The following is a 17185-nucleotide window of genomic DNA, read 5'->3' as shown; positions in this document are numbered from 1 at the left end:
GCCAGTCACTTTTTGAGAAGGGAGCTTCGTATCAATTTCTGAAATGTAATGAGGAAAATAGGAGTTTGTTCTTTTGTAATGAAAACATGTATCTTTACATGATAACTTTATGTATAAAATGGTTCCATACCTTACTTTTGTTAGACTGCAATTCTACTGTGACAAATGCCTTACATGACCTAGCCTAACTGTACATAACTGCATATCACAGGTTCAATTTCATATCGAGTTATCCTTCAAGTTTTCATCTTAGACTTTTATGAAAAGTCTTAAGTTGTAAATCGGGGATAGAGAGTGTGTTACCCTCTCGAGTTCCCCTTCAGTTTATCGTGAGGTGACTACTATTTTGTAACTGTTTCTCTTTTCCGTGAAGCATCGAATTAACCTTCATTCGAGACCCTTAATACAACGTCTTCATATGTGAATGCAGCACAAGATTGTACAAGACCTGCTTATGAACTTCAACTGGAATTGTTTTGGCACGAAATAGTGTTGATCTTTTTTACTCTTTTGACTGTGATCATTGTGTTATGAACATCAACTGGAATTGCTTCGGCACAAAATAGTGTTAATTATTTTACGTTCTCTTTTTGACTGTGATTATTGTATTATGTGTTTTTAGAACTTTATGATTTAATTTTTGCTCTGCTTTGCTGATTGGCTGATAATGACACTTCAAATGTGTTGAAACTGGTCCCCAATGAATGGGTTATAACTTCTATTTGGTTCAATTTAATAACAGAGTATTGAAAAGGTGGACCCTTCCTTCTATTTAATATTGTATAAAAGATTTAACACGGTCAATGGGGTGAATAATGGTAAGATCTCTACCTTTTAGGGAGGAATTAAGATGCCAAATCTTGTATCCATTTTGCATTGTTCAGTTCTTCCATTGGTTTACTGTGCATTTCCATGAAGAGAGCATGGAAGCGATGTAAAACTTTTCCTCCACTTAACCACCGCACGTTCGTATAATACCAAATATCACCATACTCGTTTTCAATGTCACGAAGAAACTCTTGAAATTCTGTGTGGTTCAACCCACTTGATCTGATAAAGTTGTTTTAGTAACTACATCCATGACAGTTCCAAGTTGGATCTGCTTTGAACATAGATTTTCTTGGTGAATAATGCAGTGAACAGGCAGAAGATCAAACCGAATGTTCATTTCTTTTCATTTGTTTAGGAGACGTCCTACCTCCAGTATTCTTCCCACACTTTGCAGCTGCCCCATCTGTTGCTGTGAACACTAGTTTTTTTCACGGAAGGCGGAAACGCTCCACTGTCACTTCGAGACTTGCAAATATATCAAAACCGGTTGTGGTATGTTTCATTGGCACTATATCTAGAAGTTCCTCCATTGCCACAAGGTCACTGTTTACACCTCTGATAAAAATAGAAAGGTGGAAGGTGTCATTAATATCCATGCTGTTGTCTATTGCCAGTGAATACACTACAAAATTCTTTGTGATGCTACATAATTGCCTATGAACATCATTAGCTAGGTCCTTTATTGGTCGCATAATATTGTAGAAGAGGAAAATCATCCACTTGTTCTGGGCACACTGCCTCAGCTGCCAGAAGTATACACTCTTTCACAAACACACCCTCACTGGAGGGTCTCAGGGTAAGCCCTATCTGCAAAGCAGTCTTGTAGCTGGCCTGAATAGCAGGTTCACTGGAATGCATATACTCCTGTTAAAAATAATGAAATACAATATACTGGTGCATAAATAAATCATCTCTGAGGATTATCAAACTTCATAATACAGCCGATGAGAGAAACTCACTGTATAAAGAGAGTTGAGAAGGATAATATGAAATTTATGTATCTCCTCAAATGTGTTGTTTTCAAGTTCTATCAAAGCTGTCCTTTCCCGGCCTTCATATTTATCATACTTGTTGGCATGACACAAGGAATAATGGCGCTGCAGATTAAATTTTTAATGTGATTCGATATTCTGTTACATATTAAATGTTTTGCTGTATTATTTTCTCCCAGAAGGTTTGAAACGTGTTGGCGTCGATGACCTGCGCTTTGCTGAACTCTTCAAAATAGCAAATGCAGCATCTACCAAGTAGGCTTGAACGCCATGTCATGCAAGGATAAAGGTGGAAACGCATTACTGTCACCTCACATGATTTCACGCGTATTGTGTCGCAATCTAACCTGTCCAGAAAGATGTGCTATACCTTTGCGGCACTGGCCTTCAGTACGTATTATATCATGCACTTCCCCTACTTCTTCTCCTACTTGCTCGCTAAGCTGCTCTCGTTCCTCAAAATCAGGGAGCAAACTGGCTTTAAAGGCATTTTGCTCTCGATTGGCGATGCCTGTTCTGCTGTACATTTCAATTTCCTACCTTTTCCTTTCATCCCACTTCTACACTTCTCAGCAACAGTTCCCTATTTCTCATCTTCCCTCCGTTGTTCTACCTGCAGTGACTCATGCCGATTTGTCACAGACACTTGTCCTGAATTCTGATCCTGAATAGAGCCCTTAGCTTGCAATGTCCTTCCCTTTAAAACATTAGACCACCTGTCTTCTAAAATTCCCCCCTTTCCTTCCCATCCCATCTTAACTCCACTAAGACTGTTAAGTTTTCTTTCGGTGTCATGAACATGCTGAATTCCTTCTGACAGAAAGATCCCTCCCTTTTCAAATTTGTCAGTTGTGCTGCTGAGGAAACACAAGTTAGCAGATATATCTGCCAAGTCATTTTTTAACACTATATCACTTAACGTTTTCTGAAGGATACCAGTTGAAGTTGCATCTTTGTCCAGTACATTAACTACAGAGGTAAAACTATCAACATTTTCTATGTAATACTGGACTGCAGTGAGCCAAGTTTCCCACTGCATTATTTCTGGGGTGGGTGGTAGTGTTACATTGGGATTTTTAGTCTTGAATATGTGAATTCTTCTCAGCAACTTAATGGACACTTTTCCCCATTAGAAATCAATTTATAAACATTAGGATATACTGCTCTAATTTCTTCACATATTCTGTATAAACAATGCACAATGCATCAATGGATCATTTTAGAATAACTTAACAACAAAACCTGCTGCTGCCTTCTTCATATATGCTGCAGCATCTGTCAGTAACAGTAAAACATTGCCAAACTTCACACCACTTGGCCATAAAATTTGCATTGCTTTATTAAATAATCTTGCACCCGTCACATGTTTCGCAGTAGTCATTTGTTGGCTTGTAAGGAGAAAACAATTCTTTGAAATCACTTCATAATTTTTTAATACCCCAACAGCAATGATATTCCCAACTTTCCTGCCAGTAGAATCTGAAGTTTTGTCTAACTTAACCCAGATTTTCTCATTTTGACACACCAAAAAAATTATTGTAAAGTTGGTTGGTAACACTTTGGAGGATGCTTTTTCCTCAACTTTAACTCTTCAGAAGTGCCAAGATCTTAATATTTGGAGAGAAACTTCCTTAATACTGGATAATTTACTTTAGAAGGGAGGTATATTGGCTGCACAAATGCTGTACATTGTTATCAGTAAACTGAAAATATATCAGGTCCTACAGAAGAATCTGGAACTGCATTAGTAATTAGAGGTGGTTTCTTCATCAGACACAAAACTGCAGCGATATGTTTCTTGCCCTCCAGGTGTTGTGTAACTTGAGATCGCTGTTCAGGCTTTATTGCTTTCCCACATAGTTGACAGAACAGGTCACATCCATCTGAACTTAAAATTATCCTTAAATTCTGCTACATATTGCTGCAGATGATAACTTGTATTGCCTTGTACTTCACAGCACCAGGAATGAAAAACCTGTAGAGTTGGGTTGTTTGCTAATGAACTAGTTTATTTGAGCTGGTACGAGTTTCTTAAAGTATTTTTAACTGGTCGTTCATGCATTCACACAGCACAGTAACCCACAAGAGTGAAATATGAAAACAGCACAAATGAACGACAAATTTAGTTCGCACAAAATTGGCCAATGGCATGCCTTATAGCGGTCGCATGATAGCCCATTTCCTATCACGCTTCTCAATTATGGGAGGAGGAAGAAGAGCAGTCGGATGTTTGAAAGCTTGCAGGTCTCTCTCCGTCTCTCGTAAGTGTATTACCATTTGTCCACTGTGGCGGGCTGGTGGTGGCAGTGTGCCTTGGACAGCTGTTTTCTGCTTGTGCTAGTCATACCGGCTGGCTAGCTTTGTAACCGAGTGCATGATTGATAGCTGGTTCGAGTCCAGTTCTATGCAAGATATGATTAACGATACACATGACGGGGTGATGCTGGTTTTTTTACAATAATCATCACTTATAATGAACGAATAATACTGTACTCTATATAGGTGACAGTGTAGCCATTACTCGGAATCCATTACGAAAAATTCTTTTGCAGTCTGCCACGTCTGTATGTGTTCCATCATATATGGTAGGATAGTTATGGGAATAATACACTGGCACTGTTAAATGAATACTGTACACATTAAATAGTGCCAGCACCATACGGTTCAATGAGCATACACACACTTCGAGAGGAGTAGCGAAACCATATTGTGATTAAACGGCAGTAGGCATGAAACTACAGTATTATATTGTATAAATACTGGTTGTATTAATATAATTGTAATAAATAAATACAATTTGCTTTTAAGTTGCACCAACAATGATAGGTCTTATGGCGATGATAATCATCATATGGCCTCAGCTACCACGTGCAAACATTTTGATTTGATGTGATCTAAGCTTCCTGTGCTTCAATTTCACTTCAAACTATCTCTCTTGGGCGATCTATGGTGGAGTTTAACTTTTTCGATTAAATACCAAATGTTTCTTAAACATGCCAACATCATATGGCATAGTGTCAAATTTACTTTTTCTGCCCTTCAAAAATCTGACTACCTCAGCGTATTTAACCTGTGGTCTTGGGATTTGGATGTTGACATACTACCAATAGTCCACAGAGGGAGCGTTCAATTACCGTTTTCTCTTTTTTCATGTTGTATACAAATACTCCAATTGCATTAAAACTTGAATGCTGTGGACATTTCAGAACATTAAAAATTATCATGCATTCTTCTGATCAATTAAATGTCAATACCTTTTTAAAATAACAAAGAACTAGCTTATGATGGAGACAAAATTGAAAATTCTTACTTCCTATATTTCTTGCCTGATAACAAAACTAAGAGTAACATGTGATAAGGATCAGCAGTTAGCTTTTCAACTTCAAAAATTAGAAATGTTGCAAGGAGCATTTTATGTGTTGTATGGTAAAATGCTATAAAAACATCGATTGACCAATATTCTTAAAATTTTGATTTATGATTTCATGAGATTACATATCAATGATTAATATTTGGCGTTAATGGCTAGAGAACTGTAAGTCATAATTTCAGCCATGATTCCTCTAGATATACAGTAATATTAGTTAGGTATTCAGGAACATCCCTTTATTCTTTATTAAGAGGACGTTTCCGTTAGCTTCGTCTTATGTTTCTCTTTAACAGTTAAAAAGTACAATTATCTTAGAGCAGGGGTGCTCAACTTACTTTGCAGGCAGGACGAATGGCAGATTCCTAAACGTACCGGGGGCCACATTGTTCTCCCCCCCTCGACTTTTCCTAACACAAATATATCCACACACCCAGGTGCCCCCTTCTTCAATCACCAACCAATTAACCTACCATGCTCTGACATGGCTATTCGGCAACATAAACAATAACCTGAACCACAATACAAAACAAACTGAGAAAAGTAAACAATACTCTCTAACTTAGGATAAACTTACCAATTAATGTGAGGCCTGGGCCTTCGCTTCAAGTGACATTGTTGAAATGTCTGGAGCTAGATCTGACACAGCCACCCTCAGAATGGAATGTAGGTGTTCATCACTGATCTGGGAATGTAATTTTGATTTTATAAACTTAATTTTTGAAAACATTTGTTCACAAATGTAAGAACTCCCAAACACACACAAGAATTTTCTCGCAAATTTTAAGAAAGCCGGGAATTTTTTATTACTAAGCGCTCTGTAAAAGTTACTAAGATTTCCTTCCGTGAACTTGTCCCTTAATTGGGAACAACACTGAAGTTCAAATAATTTGATCTGTAGTTGCACAGGTGCATCACAGACATCAACTGAAAATGGATTTTCGAACAAATTAATTTTCTCTGCATTCACAGAAAAGTCTTTAAATCTGGTTTCAAACTCATTCTTCAGTAGGTCAATGAACTTAATAAACCGATCATATGGCACTGAACAATTTGAGTTCGCTTCTTGAAACTGAGTACAACATGAAAAGTGTGGGAAGGTCCCCTTTTCTAATTGCTGTTGAAATAAGTTCAATTTATTTTGGAATGCTAACATGTAACTATACACTTCATTTAAAAGCATGACTTTCCCTTGTAATCTCTTATTCAAAATATTTAAATGTTGCATTAAATCTGTGTATTGCTAATTCCCACATCCAGTTTTCGTCCCCAAATTCTGTCACTTCTTTCTGTTTGATGTTCATAAATGTGCTTATTTCTTCACAAATATGAAAGAAGCATTTCAATTTATTACCATGACTAAGACAGTGTACCTTGCTATCATAAATTACATCGCCATAATCACAATCAGTTTCAGGCAGAAATAACTGGAACTGGTGATGATTGAGTCAATGCGATCAAATATAATTAATTGTAGATGTCACTGTGTTCACCACATGCTGTAATTTTAATACTTTTCCACATAGCACTTGTTGATGAGTAATGCAGTGTAATTCAAGAGGCTATGAGTATTTCTGTTAGTAAATTCGTTTCTTATTCTTCCAATTAATCCAGTTTTTCTACCACTCATGTTCATTGCTCCATCTGTTGTTATAGCTGCCAATCCATCCCATCCTAAATAGAGATCCTTCAATGCTTCACTCAGTTGGAGAAACAAATCCTCACCTGTTGTAGTTCCATGGATGCTTCTTAAAGATGCCAGCTCTTCAGTTATTTCACAAGCTTTGTAAATCCCACGAATAAAAATTAAAAGTTGTGCTGTATCACGGACGTCATTACTTTCATCCAAAGCCAACGTAAAGCACTCGAATGATTTAGATTTTTTAAAATGTACTTGTGAGCACAAATTAGCCCTGAGTTCTTCTGTTCTTCTCGTCATTGTGCTCCGCGATAAGCTGACCAAATTTATCAGTCGTTTCTTTTCAGGACACATTTCTTCTATTACAGAAAGTATACAGTTCTTCACAAACTCCCCATCAGAAAATGGTTTCCCTTTTGCGGCTAATAAATGTGCAACTTTATAACTAGCGTGGACTGCAGCTATATTTTCCTCGATCTGTTTCGTGAACATCTGTTTATGAGAGGTGAGAACTTTCATTAAATTTGAAATAGTTTCCTTCTGTAATACTCCATTGTATTTATTATATATAGATTTGTGCTTTGAATTATAATGCTGCCTGATGTTGTATTCTTTAAAAACTGAGATATTTTCCTTGCATATCAAACACATTACTTTCCCACTATTCTCAATACAAAAATAGTCATCAGTCCATTTTTCTTTAAAAACACGGCACTCACGATCCACTTTTCTACGTTTGGAAAGGGACATTTTTCTCACAAATAAATCATTAAAACTACTTTGAATAACAGCAGTTCATAGGAATGCTAGTTCACAGTAAAGTAGTAAACCACAATGAACCTCTCAAAGCACTTTCCGGGTATAAACTGGCCATTTGCTGTGGATGTCCCAAGATAACTGTACCTATTAAACCCCTGTGGAATGCAGGAGGTCTTTCACTCTCTAAGCAAGTCTGCAGATGTAATTCCAAGAAATGAACGGATGAAGTTCAATCCTTACCTGCGTTTAAGGTGGGAATAATTATGCATCTTAGAACTTTTCTACAGCTCAGTAAAAGAAACATCATATCAAGAAAAAACTACGAATAATTCAGATATTTTTCTTATCGTTTTATCCCCTTCCACCGTAAGTTACAATAAAGTTTTTATTATCTAGTTTTTCTGGTATCTATGAAAAATATGAATTGTAAAACCTCGGCCAGGGCCACATAAAATGCCTTCGCAGTCCGAGCCCTACCCGACCTGTGGACCGTACGTTGATCACCCCTGGGAGAGACTATGTTTTCCTGTGCAAGAAGCCGGTAAACAGTGGATTCATACGTCCCTCAAACCCCCGAGCTTTAAACATCAAAAGAGAGTGGTTTGTCATTTGTATTAAAGCAGGGCGAAGAAGTAAGCAAGCACCATCTATTGTGCAATGTACGTACTACCTTACGAGCAGCAGGGAAAGCTACCACTCCTTGCCACTATGATAGCTCATAAACTATTTTGTTCATTTAAACAAGATGAGGTGAGGTGTCGTACATTTGAACGAGTTGCAGGGAGAGCTTTTTCCATGACATCAGCCCATGAACTACCTCGTTCATTTGAACGACACAAAATGATAAACGGTATCTAATAAACCAGTTCATACAAATGAACTGATAGGACCCATCCCTAACTACATGTGAATGATACTGATCTGATCTCATACAGTTAGGGGGAAGGTCAGACACGTGGTGCAATATGGCTATGGACAAGGAAATCCCTGGGTTCTACGGTGAGTGCGACTTATAAGATAAGAAACGCACAGCTGCAAGATGGTATGCAGTAATAGAATAACATACACACTGCATTCAGGGCAGTGGATGTTTATATTAAGATTAGATAGCTGACAGGTTCTTCCCCGTTTAAGTACGGTAACACAAAATAGAAATGTAATAAACAGAAAGATCTAGCATATAGATAAAAAAATGTATTATGTGCTACTAAATGAAAAACAGGAATTTATGTAAGTATAGACAAATGTTTAAAGTATATATTTACACAAAAAATATTTATTTACCTAAAAATCTGAGCCCTAATTATAAATATACCCAAAGCTCACTAATTTTATTGATATATTGCACTTTTTGGAGTATGCAGTGAGAGAGATAGAGATTTGCATTTCTGTACAAGCTCGTGAATAGGGAAGCCTACACTGTGTACAGGAAAACCAACACTCATTGAACGCCATCTTGATAACAGTTCCAGCAATCACCCTGAACAGAAACACATGATGATAAAACCGGTTGTGAAAGATCTAGCATACAGATTTAAAAAAAAAATTATGTGCTACTAACTGAAAAACAGGAATTTATGTAAGTATAGACAGATGTTTAAAATATGTATTTATACAAAAAATATTTATTTACCTAAAAGTCTGAGTCCTAATTATAAATATACCCAAAGCGAATTTAAATGGAGCATAAATGAAATCAGTGGTGCTGTTAAGTTTCTCTCTTATATCCTGAGGAGAAATGGTAAAAGATATGTGGCTGAAGAATATGCCAGCCATACTTTCCAACTTTGATGACTGGACTGGCAATGTTTTAAAGTGCCACATCAGCACTGTCTTGAGAATCATAAGAATAATACACCAGCAGTAATGTTTGGCTGAAGACCCTTGGAATTCAACTGACTGAACATCTCTTATCTCAGTTACAAAATAAAATTTAAGAAACCACATTTCTTGGCTACCTATTTCTAATATCGTGCCTGTCTCTATGGAGAAGCAGTGGAAGTAATAAAATGTGAGAACAGTTTCTAAAGACAGAGAATGTGCTACAGATTAGTCAGAATATTTGGTGACCTTTGCGTGATGTGAGACAACGAAGGAAATGTCTGACTGGGTCATATTTCACAAATCTGGATAACACCAATATGAGAGAGGCAAGAGGATAGTAGCCTACTATAAACACCTACCCTTCTCACTACTGTCATACAGTAGTACAGGCACTAAGGCTCTATTTATGTCATTGCAAAGGCTACTGAAGAGTAGTTAATGTTGATGAATTTAAAATGCCAACACAGTCTGATTTCATAGAAGTAGTCCTTACTTACTATTGATCTGCTTTTTGAGAATTATAGTGGGCTGTCCATTTCTGTTCACCAGATGAGATCACTGCAGCTGAATACAACTGTCTTGGGACATGATGGACTCAACTGAGCCCTGTTAACCCTTAAGATGGTGGTGATTATTGTCCTCCTTTAATTCAGTGTAATATTTTCGCATTGAAGGTCAAACTATACAATTTTTTTTTTAATTTTTTTTTTTTTTAATAGAGAGAAAACCATTTTCAACTGTATCATTAACCATTCTCAAGCAGTACCTCTGTAAACTTTTGGTTAGATATGGTGGTAATTGTACCGGGCGGTACACCTCTACACCATTTATTTAAAAGTTGCGCCAGTTGAAACTCCTCTTCTGGAGGAAGGTTGAACTTTATCTATTCTATTAATTCTCTACTTTCTCAGAAGATGTCACCACGTGGAAAATTTTGAGTTTTTGAACTGTGTCACTTTTGATGGGTTTTTGTTTCGCTTGAAGTAAGAAGTGTGAACTTTCTCTTCTAGAGGACACTACTGAAGATCAACAATAGTGCGACCTAGTGCGGAGTTAAAGAACTATTTTGTTGGAGAAATTTTTATTTCAAGAGTTTGTTCCTTGTTAAATTTCCTTCTGTCATTGTTTAAGTTGGCTGTATACCCCTCTTTTTCCCCTTAGTTTGGATCTAGCCAATCCCGAATTTCTTTAATTAATTTTCCACCAATAATGCGTTTCTTTTTCCTCTATGTAGGGGTTTCTTTTCCCGAACCAATAAAAACTTTGAGGGAGGGTGTTTTATTTCCCCTAACGCCTAGAATCTTCCGCGAGAGGATATAAACTGCTGATTTTGGGGTCTCCGGGCCACTTCTGTTCCATCTTTCAGTGTATTGAGTACATAGCAGGAGGCGGGAAGCGCCTCTTTCTTCTTCAGCCGTTCAACACCAGGTAATGGCCTATTAATAACTTCTTTTCTTGCTAGGTCGGCAGTTTAACACTCGCGGCGGGTTCGAAGCATTTCCATCATGTAGCCTTTTCCTAAAATGTAATTACTCTTTTCATCTTTTTCTTGTAAAGCTACATATTGGGATAGAGAGTGCTAACCCTCTCGAGCTCCCACTCACATTTGTTTTGAGGTGAACTTATTTTCTCAAACTATTCTTCGTTTATGTAATGTAAAGTGTTCTTCTCTAAGTCACCTCTGTAGTATGGGATTAGCCCTTGCGTTAGCGGCCCAGAGCCAGATTAGGTTTTAAAAAAAAAACAAAGTGTATTAGGAGTGCAAGATCGCCTCCTCTCAAATTGTTATTTTAGAGGTCATGTAATCAACCTTCTTTTCATGTAATAGACCTCTGTAGGTTGGGTATTTTACCCCTGTGAATACGTCCTTAAAGGACAGCTTGAAGGTAGAGTTTGGTTTGGCCTTTGAGAGGCTTAAATTTTAAGAGCGGATCGCTCTTTTGAAAATGGAGTGTCATATGCCTCGTGGAGGCTTTTCTGTGTAATTCGGAGCCAGGGGCTCCTAGGGATGAATGGGGTTTTCTGCCCCTGTGTTAAAACTTGTGTTTGTGGTAAAACTGAGCTGATCGCAGAAGTCAGGGCGTGAAGCCCAAAACCTGTAAATATTGTATCTCCCCTTGTTTTGCTACATTGTACCTGCCATGTCTGTTATTGCTTTGTTTTTGAAAAGAAAATATAACCTAGTTAAATTTTAAATTACTTTTACATTAACTTTGATTCCGTAGTTTGAAACCCATTCACGCCCGCACCTTCTTACGCCTCTACCTACCGCTAAAACACGGTAACAGTAATTATTGTTTTAAGAGCTGCCATAACTTGGGTGACTCTCCCCTTGGTTAGATATGACTGGCCAAAGGGTGGCAAGCTTTGAGTGCTGTACAGTCGTGCCATACTTACCCAATTGTTTGGGGTTGATAATCCTATTATTTTGCCCCTTAATGTGAAAACCACCTATCATTGTTGCCCAATTGTTTTAATTTTTCATTTTTTAAATAAGGAATTTATATTGTAATTTTTCTGAATATTGTCAAGAAACAGATGTAAAGTTTACATCACCTAGATGATAGAAGCATATCACTATATATTGGGAAATGAATTTGATCTTTTTTAAACTCTTAAGTTAATGTTTCAAGTATATACAACCTCTTTCTGTGAAGAGGATTCTCTGAAATACTTTGTACACCCCACCTCCTGTGTTTGGGGTGAGGCATAGAATACACACACAGTATCCCCTGCCTGTTGTAAGAGGAGACTAAAAGGGGTGACCTTGGAATTACTCTGGTTTATGGCATGGTATTTGTGTGCTTCTCCCCCTTTTGGTAGAAGGGTGAGAATACTTCCATAGGTAATCCACCTTCCCTATTGTTAAAGCCAATGGCCGTAGCCGTGTTGAAACACCGGATCCCGTGTGATCTCCAAGTTAAGCAATATTGGGCGTGGTCAAGATGTGGATGGGTTGCCACGCGCTGTTGGTGTGGTTTAAGGGAATGGAGGAGCAGAAAGGAACTGGCCACCCTACCGTACATAAACTCCGGTTCAGGCACACCTCTGCGGAGGTCCGGACCTGCCTTCGGGCAGAATACACCCTTACCTTGCTTACCTATCGTAAAAGGTGACTAAAAGCATCATGTGGCCTTCAACCCCCCCCCCTTGAGGGTTTGACCAAATATAAATTTAATATGCATGCTGGTTGGAGAAGGGTCTCATGTGTGACTTCACCCAAAATCCCAGATGATATCCACATTTCACCAGGTGGGACCGCCATATATCTGTGTAATAGAATCCAACTGGAAACACAGGTCCCTACAAAGTCAAATGCCTCAGCTGGTAACCCTCTGTATATGCTTTGGGTTATATGCCTATATTGCAACGATTTAACATTGGACCCCAGCAGTACCGAAGAAGGTATTGCTTTGGCTGTGCGACAGCTACAGAGGCAGCCCATTGTCGGATTCAGTGGCATTCAGGGAGGATACTTTCTTGGGCGTGGCTTTGAAACTTTCGGAACCTGGCCAAGGTGGTCTGCCACACAAGTTTGTAAAATTTGATTTCCTTGAGTGGAGAGTCGAACACCCTTGGAACAGACGCAGCATGAATGATTTTAATTTAGGTTCCTGGTTGCTACCAGAACCGATGGTGATGACTTCAAACTGGTCAAGCCCGTCTTGTTCAGTAGACACATCGAAGATGCCTGTGGTAAACTTGACGATCATAAAAAAGATGTACAATTTTAGATTATTATTCAAAACAGGCCCCGCTGCTCAGGCTATCGGTTGTTCAAGTGCAACCACTTTGGCGAACTTCCCGTCATTGAATCGAACAAATCTCTGAACCTGGTTCGCTGAGTGAGTTTTCCTCCATGACCTGTTCTTGAATATTGCTGATGTGCAAAATCAACGGCACAAATGTTACCATCAGTACCATCGTTGTTTCTTTTAAGTGTTGAGTTTTATCTGAGAAAGTCAAGGTAACATGCTATCGTGATGTTAGACTGTACATTCCACCTCCAATCCAGTGCTATAATTGCCAAAGATTCAGACACATGGCATCTTTTTCTTGTAACTGTTCTTTCCCTGTAAGAAGAATATTTAATTCCTAGGCTTTTCCCAACACCAGATAGGGGACCATCAATACAAAAGCGAGGTGCTTCAGAAAGCTCACTGTAGACACGAAATAGGCCTAGAGGAAGGAAGGGTAGGATCAAGGTGATATGTTGATGGCTTACTAGTCACAGGTCCGTATGATCACCAAACCACAGGCAGAATTGAAAAAAAAAAAAAAAAAAAAAAGTTGCAGCGGAAGGCAAACACTGTAATAACTTGTATACTGGGCATCCTAGGAAATTCTGAGGAAGGAAGAGGCAAGGGTAGATAATAGGAAATAATATTGTGGGCAGCAGTATACAATTAAATCCAAGTGACATGCATATCAAAGTTAAGGGCAGATTTTATGTATAGCTAAGAATTACTTATACTGTAAATCAGGTTTAGATATTATGTCATGTAATTATTAAAATAATTTTCTCTACTTTCATGAAGGCCTATAAGATTAACCCTTTGTCTTTGTCTATTTAAGGACTGCTGCCGGGCTGGAATTCCCGTGTTTTCTGACAAGGGCATATAAATCCCAATAGCCACAGCAGCATAAATGCCTAGAAGCATAGAAGTCAAAGAAATAAATATGAAAATGTAATTTCTTTTGCATTTAGTTTCTAAATGATCTGTGCATATATATTACTTGCCCTAATTTGGAATTTAAATATTGCCCAAGTCTTCTAAACCATTTGTGTCATTGCCTGCTTTGCTAATGGGATGCAAAAGTGTCCTCGGAAGTAGTAGTCAGTTTCTTGTAAAAGGACCAAACCCAAATAAATTAGAACACCTACATACTGTATGTCCTTATTCCATCAGCATTAGTGTGTTACCAGGTAATATCAACAGTACCAGTTTTCTTTGTAAATATTCAACATGAATATTTGTCTGGTTTGCTCCATACTCTTAAAATTCTCATCCCACAAATAATTCAGAAAAATATATATCTTTCTGTAAGCCGAGCTGAGTGGCTCAGACGGTTGAGTTGCTGACCTGACCCCAACTTGGCAGGTTTTTGAAGGTGCTCAAATACATCAGCCTCATGTCAGTAGATTTACTGGCACATAAAAGGATTCTGGATCCAATAATCAGGAGATAGTGGGTTTGAGCCCCACTGTCGGCAGCCCTGAAGATGGTTTTCCGTGGTTAATTAAGGCCACGGCCGCTTCCTTCCACTTCCTAGGTCTTTCCTATCCCATCATCGCTATAAGACATATCTGTGTCAGTGCAACGTTAAGCAAATGACACACACACACACAAAAAAAGGATTCCGGCGGTACAAAATTCCAGCACCTCGGCAGCTCTGAAAACCGTAAAAGAAGTTAGTGGGATGTAAAATAAATAACATTATAACATTATTCTTTTTCTGAACTTCCGGAAGATAAATAGTAATTTGGACCAGCATTGTTATCCCATATTTCCAGTTCATCAAAACTATTATCACGACTGCAGATATCACTAGTAACATTTCTGTATCCCTGTCATCTGTCTTCACACAATATTTGTTAACGATTTTCATGATTCTCAGAAGCCTTATCGCTACCACATTTATCAGAATACAATTCTGAACCACTGCTAATAAGTTCACTGTCTCTACTAATTTGTAACATATCTCTAATTTTGCTTTCTTTCAAACCTTTCAACACTTCTCCGCAATAAGTAAACATGGTGTGAACTTGAACATGGAAAACATGATGCTTATAAACTAGGTCTGCTTGTGAAATACATACAGCAAAGTAAAAATTAGGTGCTGAGTGCTTGCTGAGTCATGTGAATGCAGCATGTTTGCAAAAGATGCTTCAGAATTTCTGTCAACACACTTCTAATGAAGATCACAGAGTCTTTACAAGTATATTAAAACCTTATCTTTGCTGTGTGTTTGAGGCATGTAATCATAGAAGCAAGTAGAATAAATCTCATAGATTTTAATTAAAATACATGACTGTAAAAAATTATATTAATGATGGCCGTTAACAGGAGAAAGAACAATTGTAGGAATTATCTTTTTCTTCGACCGAGTTAAAGGAATGAAAAAACATATTTCATAACTGAATTGAGCATTACCACATATTTACTTTAGGGTAGATCAAATATTCCAGCCTGGACTGTGACCTATACACTTGAGCTAGAAACAAGCTGAGAGGGAGCATGCATAATGAGCGAGGTCACAAGCAGTGAGGGAGGAATTAGGTGCCTAGCATATCCAGTACACCAAAACAAATCCACATAGCTTGCAAAAGCACCACAAGAATAAAATATGTAAAATTCAAGTTTAAAGGACTGAACATAGAAGGTGTGTCACACCAACATACAGTTTCTAATAGATATACCAGATTTCTTTGCAATCCATGAAGAACATAAGCTGGGAAAGACTCAAGTCCGTTAATCATCGGTAAATCCAACCCACTTTCGAAATGAGTAAGAGTATATTTAGTAGTTAGTTAGTAGTAGTAGTTAAAGGCTGTTGCTTTAGGATGGAAAATAATTTTGGCTAAGTACAAGTTCATTTGTGTCATGTTTCAAAGTAATGTCTAGATTTTTGGGAATATAGAAACACCATTCTATGAAGCTTTGTTCCCAAGTTTTTCTCTTGTCTCTCCTTTCGGAGCATTTTTTGGCAATCAAGGAGAAAGGTTTGATCCTCTTGGGATGTTAGGGCTTGACATACTGAAGTCCGTTAATGTGTTCTGCCTCTCTCATCAACCAAGGTGTAATATGGACTGATGATGGATTTATACCCTGAAAGGAGGATCCGCTGGAGAACATGAGCCAATAAGGACCTAGTAGGCTGTGGAAAGACCATGAACAAGTGACATAATTTCACATGATGAGAGGCCAGGTGTCCCGTAGGGCCAGGTGTCCCGTAGGGCCAGGTGTCCCGTAGAGGCAAGCCAACAGTTTGAATGTAACTGGGTTGTGCTTAGAACGTGATAACGAAATAATCATAACCTTTCATATTTCACAGAACTATGGAGATCTTCATGTCTTGATAACTGTCCAAGCCGGTTTCAGGTAGCAAACATTTTTTTTTAAACACGTCTATTATCAGAACTTCTGGATAAGAAGCTCATAGCACAGAGCAGTGCTCACCTATGAATGGGTACACTACCCCACCTTCAACAATGAAAGAAGCCTATGCTGGCAAACGAAATAAAGTGGGGGAGAAGGGCATCCTTAAGTGCTCCCTCAACTCTCCTATTAAGGAAAAACTATGCCCTCTATCAGGAGGTTCATCTCCATCCTCGGATGGAGACGGAAGCAGTGTGTTGGATGGAAAGCAGCCTGCCTGCTAAAACTAACACAGTCAAGCAGGAGTCCACACTATGACATGGTTACAGTGAAACTGTAACTTATTACAGAAATCCTAATGAGCTGTGCTTGCTAATTAATCAGTTTAAGAAAGAAATCTCAGACCACATCATCATACAGTTTTGAGTAACTTCAGACTATACACAAAAGATTGGGATAATTCCAACCATGCTGCTGGTGGTGTTAGTGTGTTCACTCATTCTGGTACATGCAGTAAAGCAGTTCTGTTAAGACCCAAGCTGGAAGCAGTAGCGGTATGGATTTCCTTGCTTGTCACGACTACTGTTTGTAACATATATTTCCCACCAAACCGGCGTATTAATGTCAATGATGTTAAATTTATTGATCACTCCCAGCGCCTTTTCTTCTTATT

The 17185-nt window shown here is 38.2% G+C and overlaps 1 protein-coding gene across 3 annotated transcripts in view; it reads left to right on the top strand.

Annotated features, from left to right (window-relative positions):
- LOC136863178 (general transcription factor IIH subunit 1) overlaps positions 1-17185 on the top strand; it is a 506000-nt gene that overhangs the window by 49850 nt on the left and 438965 nt on the right. Inside the window, exon 1 of one of the 3 annotated variants that reach the window (XM_067139529.2) lies at positions 7266-7334. The exons of the other annotated variants lie outside the window; for them this stretch is intronic. The gene's annotated coding sequence lies outside the window, so the exon portion shown is untranslated. Of the gene's footprint in view, positions 1-7265; positions 7335-17185 lie in introns of those variants that run through there. 3 annotated transcript variants of the gene reach the window in all.

Source organism: Anabrus simplex, chromosome 2 (genome assembly GCF_040414725.1).
Source record: "Anabrus simplex isolate iqAnaSimp1 chromosome 2, ASM4041472v1, whole genome shotgun sequence".
In the NCBI taxonomy this organism is placed as follows: domain Eukaryota; kingdom Metazoa; phylum Arthropoda; class Insecta; order Orthoptera; family Tettigoniidae; genus Anabrus; species Anabrus simplex.
This window is presented reverse-complemented; position numbering and strand designations above follow the sequence as displayed.